Here is a 7,142-nt window from a genome sequence, read left to right as displayed (position 1 = left end):
CAGTGACCTTTGCTCCTAACCTATGCAGAGGATGGTTCATTCACTGCCTTTCATGCTCTACCTCTCCAAAATCCTGCTTGCTGGGCATCCCTGTATCACCTGAAACCCTCCTTAATGATACAACTAATTTCTCTGTTCCTGTTTTTAATGTATCAGCCACTATGTTCCTTTCATATTCTTCTTGGTCAATGAAAACCTAAAAGTTAACTTGCCCAAGAAGACCTGTTGAAGGACATGTACCAAGAACCAGTGGGGTACAGCATCCAATTCCACTGCTTTTGCACCCACATTGGATCAGCCATGGGTTTGCCATGCTCCTCAGTGCTGAGCACACCCTGGTCACAGCCCTGGAAGAAGAGCAGGGCACCCTGGCAGGGTGGGCACAGGAGGGCTCCCATCTCACACTCACAGCCCAAGGATCTGCCCCGGGCAGGGCTGGTGGAGCCCTGCACATCCTCTGCCCTCAGCTTGGGGCCGTGTCACTGCTCACACCAGCCAAGAGCTCCAGAGTTTTCATTGTTCACGTGACAAATGCTAATTTACTGCTTTATTACATCTCAGTGAGAAGCTTCTTTCTCCCTACAGAAAATATTATTGACGTCAGATGGGGCTAGCACTGGCAGGGGTGCAGAAATCTATGCTTGAAGTAAGACATTATCAGAGCAGACTGTCTTCCCTTCTTCTATCTAAAATAACATATTGTTATTTAACAAGAATTTAGCAATCACAATACAAGTTTAAATACAAAGCAATTAATTAATTGCTTTGTAGATTAATTAAAAGATGCATGATTAAAACAAATAATTTTGAAGATTGAAAATTTTGCAACTAATTTTATGTTTCATAATTTCTGTTCTCCAATATTGTTTGCAAAAGTCAATGGCAATTAATTAACATTATACCATTCAGTCAAAACTAAAAGAACTTTGGACATTTGATTCTATCTGTTAACAACTCTGTTAAACAAAATAGCCAAAGCCCAAACTACATTTTCATAACAACATTTATTGATGAGTTTCTGTCCCCAGCTTCTTGCAAAATGAGAATGAGTTAGAAGAAGCCAGATTTATCCTCAGGGGCAAAGGAGGCTACCTCTGTCACATCAAACTGCTCCAGGATAGTGTGAAAAGGTGCTGGTCATGTCTACTGGCCTTCACCCAGCCACAGCCTCTCCAGAGGTGAACAATGATCTCCCAGCCTCTGCGGCAGAAAAATAATTCCCAATGGGCCATTATACTCTATACACTGAGGGGCAAAGTCAAAAAGCTCCATTAAAAAAAAATTCTGAAATCAAAGGGAAGAGGAGAAATAAGATGTCATGGCCAGGAAAAGGATATGGCAACTAAAACTGTCATTTACGGGACTTTGAAACAGCAAATTAAAATACTTCTGGAACAGAAGCAGGCAAATGTCATACCAGCTAACAATAAGAAATGCAACACCTGAGCCATAAATCCAACAGTCAAGATCTGGAAACCATCTGACCTCGTACTTACCTTTGCAGCTAAAGCACCTGATGGACAATTAGAGGTGGCTGGGGGGGCTCATGGCTGAGCTGCTGGGCTGGAGATCTCCAGGCTCACCTCACACCCCTCCCATTCACAGGGCTGGAGCTGCAGTCTCACCAGGAGCTCCTGAAGATGAGGGTGCAAAGACTCCCTGCCCACCCAGTCAGAAATTGGAGAGACCCCCCCTGCCCACACGTGAAAATCCCAGTACTGGGAGTACTGGGGACCATGTAGCAGACAATAATCCTAGTAATAGATGCATGCAGGAAAACAACTTTAAAAAGCACTGTAGGATTGAAAGTCTTCCCTAACAAAATGCTGGATGTCAGCCTCAGTTGGTTAGCATTACAACTGAAATGTGCTTATAAATATGTCATATTTTTGTAGCACTCAGAAACCTCAGGAGCATTAGACAGTCCTCAGGACAGTTTCCCTCAAATGCGGCCTACAACAATGTTCTCATTTTCCTCAACACTGGAGAAAAAGATAAAAGGTTTATTGGTAATCAGGTTTATTGGTACACACATAGGCCAAGGGGCACACATAGGCATATGGGCAACATGTTATTACAATGTTTATGGGCATTTTTCCCAGCAACATTGCCCAGTATGGAACATAGGACACTGACCTAGGTGTGGGCCTGGGATTATCCTGGAAGGCAGCTCCTACATCCACAAAACAGTGACAACAACCCATTACTGAGAATCTCTCACAGACATCTGTTAATTATTTTATGACACACAAAGCCAAGAGAGAAAAAATACCAGGGAAAATGCTTCTCCAGTGGCAATTTATGATTCCACCTTGGTACCTGCAGGCAGAGGCAACCTCTTTGCACTGCCAACAGCCAGAACCTCCAGCTAATGAGTCTTCAGAACTGCCGTGAGCTAAGATGTGGTACATCCTCCCTGGTTTCCAAAGGTGGTGGAATCTGGGGTGTCCTTTCTTGGTGCTGCTTTCTGCCTAAGAGGAAAGTGTGGACTTTCAGTGTGGGCTTGGCACCCCAGTCATGCCCATGCCATGTTCCCATAGTCTCTCGCAGGCAGGGCTGGGGGTGCTGCTGCCACACAGGGTGTCAGATCAGCTTATGGGTCTGGCCAGGCATTAGCCTCAGCCCACTCATTTGATGTGTCAGGTCTCAGAGTGTTCTCAGCCTGCACCCAATGTGTCTCTCAGTGCCATAGTGCAGCTACTGACACCCACACAGAGGGGAGTGCCAGGTGGAAAGGGCAGAGCCAGCACTCTAAACTCAGCTTAAGTACATCTAGGTGGACTTGGTGAAGATGAGTATTGGAGAAGGTGGTTATACTGCCCCTTGGGATGTCTCAGTAGCATTCTCTACACTGATCTGAGCAAGCAGTTGAACATGACCTCATTGCTTCTGTGATGGAAATCAACATTTTATGAATTTGAAACAAAAGAAATAGCACTAAATCACTAAGAACAAGCACCACACAAGTGCAGTTGGCTGAAAGTCAGATGCATTGCCTGCCAGTTTAGTTTGTGCCTGTGAATACATATTTTTTGTGCTTTTGTTTATAAAGTATACAAGAATATCTGGAGGCAATATTTTAAGCAGAGGGCACAAGACAAGATCAACAGTCAGACTTGAAAATAGGATTTAATTGTATTTTTTAAGTTATTTGATTATGTCATCATCAAAAGTCAAGGTTGGGATTGTTTCGATTAACTGACCTAAACCATTTCTCTTCCATGTGTATTTTAAGAACATATTAAGGAATAACCATCATTAGCCAAAGCTTGGGCAATACATATGATCTAATTATTAATTGAGTCAAAATACAGATTAAATAACATTGATTAAGACATCTTTTTCAAGCCTTATTTTCTCTCACCCCTGAAGTGAGTATAAACACATAGTTGTCTGTCTTGTCTCTGGAGGGAGATTTAATTTTTTTAATTTAATATTTATCATGTGATTTTACTTTTTGGAAATTGTTTTTGGAAAATGTCTATGTCCCTATTTATTGGAAAATGTCGATGTCCCTATTTATATTATGATTTCTCACCTGATTATTCCTTATTATTTCAGAGTTATCATACTCTTCCTGGATGCATGTTTGATGGTCTCCCTTTTCAAGGGTATACAAATGATTAAAAGTTTATTTTCACAAAGTATGTGGAGTGGTTTTCTCTAGTAAATACCAAAACAATATTCAATTGGGAGAATTAAGCTTGTGAAAGAGATGTTAAGGCAATGTCAAAGATCTTTCAGGAAGACGGAACTTCTATGCAATAACAACATGGTTGGATTAACTTTACAACAAAAGGAAATTAGACTGGATTTCTACAGAGTCAGTTTTGTTATTCTAGCTAACAATATGATTAACATTGAATGAATAGTAAAGGCCTCATTCATGCTTCACTTAGCCCAAATTAATGTGACTGATTACCCAGCCTCTCTGTACTGGCAGAAATTCCTGTGTCTCCTAGGCTCATTTATCTAGGAAGTCTCACTTCTAAGGGAATTGACCCCAGGTAGGAAAAAATAACAACAGCTGAAGCCTTTGAAACTTTTGCACATCATTGCCTTTTCCTCTGGATAACCAACTCCACCTGCATGTGGGGGTAAAAGTCTACAGCCCTAAAGATCCAGCTGGGCTCCCTTGTAGACATGCAGTTTGACAGTAACTTCAGGAACTGTTCCTTTCTCAGGGAGGTAAATTTATTTCTTAAATTATTCCCATGCTCCACATTGCCAATAACCAGACCATCCTAGACAGAGGTTAGTACTAGGCTTGGGATTAGCTGCTTGCCCTTATTGAGGACCATCCCTGACTCCCCAAGGTGTCATGAATTAAAGCTGCTGCTGAATAGCTCCTTTCTCCCAAACACCTGAGGAACCTGAGAGGATCTTATGGGCTCTGAAAATGACAATATGCACATCAAGTGCTGTTTGGTTCACAGTGAAAAAACAAGTCAGCACAGACTGACATCAATGTCAGCATGACAAAGGCTGCAGAAAAAGCTAAGCTGTAGATTTATCCTAAGAGGCAGGAAACCAGGCAGGAGCAGTTAACTCCCATCCCTCCTGCTGCCACTGCCCCATCGCATCAGTAATGCTGGAGCAATCACTGCCTTGGCATAATCAACATGAAGAGCCTTGATTTTGCCTTCTCCTCATCCTCACCTAAGTACAACACGGATGAAAGCTGGAGGCAGTGAAAACAGTACACGTGCATAAGCAGGCAATTGTCTCTTCACAAGCTCACATACTCCTTACATCATCCCTCAAAATACCTTCCACATTCCACCACAGGAGCCTGACTTTCACAAATGCACAGAAGGTACCTGCAAGACTGAGCACCTTTTGTGGTTTCAAGACCTGCTGGTGCTTGAATCCAACATCTACCCCCCACCAAGAAAGCCTTCAGCTGCATTTCTAGAGCTGGACTGAATGGGGAACCGAATCCTGGCTTTATCCTTATGCATTCATGGCTGACTCGAAGGGAATCCACTAAGGATGTAATGGCATTACCAGGGGTCTCACTGGGGTATTGGCACCGACCAGTGGGGATCTTACTGGCCACCCTTCAACTTCTGTCTCTTTAATCACCAGAAAAAGGACCACACTCTCTTAAATGTCACTAATTAATGGCACTGAACAGAGTGCAAGGCAACGCAGTGCTTCATTAGGGGCAGAGCCTGAGTGCAGCCTGGAGGACACAAAAGGGGAGCAAAAACATTGAGCCAAACCAGCTGCAGCTTCCTCGGCTTCTGCTACTGGCAAGGTGCTGGGTGGGCAGCAGGTGGAGATGGCTTTGGGGAGCCAGAAGAAGACAGGGAAACGTGGGAAGAGGAAGACTGAAGAATGCTCTGATGGTCTGTGGGTGGGAGAGGAGGAAAGCAGGTTGCTCAGAGTGAAAATCCAGAGGAAACTCTGACACACCTAGGGGTGTCACAGTATATTGTCACAATACTTCCATTTTTAAAGGCACTCAAAGTTGAATGCCCTACATAGGATAAGGAAGTTTATCCAAGCTAGACAATAGGGTATGGATCCTACCACTGGTGAAGTGAAGACAGCACCTCCTTTTTCAGTGCAACAAGAGTGCCTGAAGGAAACTAATTCTGGTACTAGTCATTCAGTAAATTACTTTGAATGAAATTCTTAACGCTATAAGCTAGGTAAATCTTCATTTCTGTGTTACTTCAGATAGACAAAATACAAACCCAATCTCATACCAAGGCTTGACATTAAACCAATTACTCTGAAACACTTGCACATCTTGAAGTCTTTTGATCTTTCTGAATGGGTGACAGAAACTTCTCCTTGCAACACACTCCATACTGAAATGATCTGGCTGTGATGCCATGATTCTAAGCACTAGCATGTGCTGCAGACAATTTGACTCACAGAAAAAAAGCTTTACCCCTTTACATTGGTCACTGGTTGGAGCAGTGGAAACCAACATTTTGGTCCATTTTCACAAACTCACGTGAGAAGAACAGGAGAAATTACTGAATACCTTCTCTAAATCCCATGCAGTTGTCACTACTGGTAGCTCCTGCATGACAGTGTTTGTGTCTCTTGAACGTCTTTCTGGCATCTGCTATGCACATGTCACTGGCAACCAGAACCAAACCAAATCTTCCTCGAGTCCTCTAAGACGAACAAGAGAAGAATGGGAAAGTATCTCAATATTCTTGCTGGGAAAACTCTACAGAGGCTTAATTTTTATCACCATCATGGAGACTATGTCTGTGAAAGCAAACAAAACAAAGAAAGGGAAACCAAAGGTTTGTCCAAGAATATGCATGTAATTTTCATAGCAGAATAAGTCCTTGAGTCATGCAAAGGACAAAGCTGTGATAAAGCTGGGTGATATAAACCCATTTTTCAGCCCTACATGCTCTAAATATTTCACATCTAGCAACACTTATGTGTACTCCCAAAAGTAAAATGAGTATTATGATACATATACATATTTGTTTGACTCCTGCCTGGACACAAAAAAAAATATTTGTACATTAAATTGGAAAGCCCCATAGTCCAGAATATAGTTCCAGAATGAAAACAATGTAAAGAAAATTGCATTCCAATAGATTGTATTGTCATACTTAGTCCTTAGCTAAAAGCAAATCCATGTTTAATTTTAAAGATTTGTCATTAGGACATATATATGAAGTAGTCTGAGCAAGAGTCAGGAAAGATGATCAGATTGTGTTACTTTTTCTGGTGTTGCTTTTTTCGTTACAGTTAATTCATCTACAAACTTAACTCTTTGTACAAAATATTTTGTAGAACTTACTGACTTCATGCTTTTGAAGATTATCCTGACACAGTAATACAGAGCATTGTTTTGATGATGGCAATGATGTTGAAAACCAGTAAGATAACCATTCCCCTTCCTGAAAGAACACATGGCTTTTATGAGCATTTCTAGAAACAAAATAATAATAGTAATATGGCATTTGAGAAGAATGCAGAATTCTTTCAGAATAACACTAAAGGACATTTAAAGCATGTTGAGATGCTGGAGCATGTCCAAAGGACAACAAGGCTGGTGAAACAAGCCTTGAGGCTCCAAGGCTGGAGCACATGTCCTGTGAGGAGCCTCTGAGGGAGCTGGGGTTGTTTAGCCTGAAGAACAGGAGGGTCAGGGGAGATCT

The 7,142-nt window shown here is 42.0% G+C and overlaps 1 long non-coding RNA gene across 1 annotated transcript; it reads right to left on the bottom strand.

The window, feature by feature from the left end:
- Positions 1-2,111: 2,111 nt before the first annotated feature.
- Positions 2,112-7,142, bottom strand: LOC135300238 (uncharacterized). The gene is made up of 4 exons (XR_010362110.1): positions 6,782-7,142; positions 5,999-6,134; positions 2,273-2,471; positions 2,112-2,173 (listed from the first exon to the last, which is right to left on the bottom strand). It is a non-coding gene; the product is annotated as an uncharacterized LOC135300238 (long non-coding RNA).

This window comes from Passer domesticus, chromosome 5 (genome assembly GCF_036417665.1).
Source record: "Passer domesticus isolate bPasDom1 chromosome 5, bPasDom1.hap1, whole genome shotgun sequence".
NCBI classification, from domain to species: domain Eukaryota; kingdom Metazoa; phylum Chordata; class Aves; order Passeriformes; family Passeridae; genus Passer; species Passer domesticus.
Note: the sequence above shows the minus strand (reverse complement) of the source record. Positions and strands in the feature narration are given on the sequence as shown.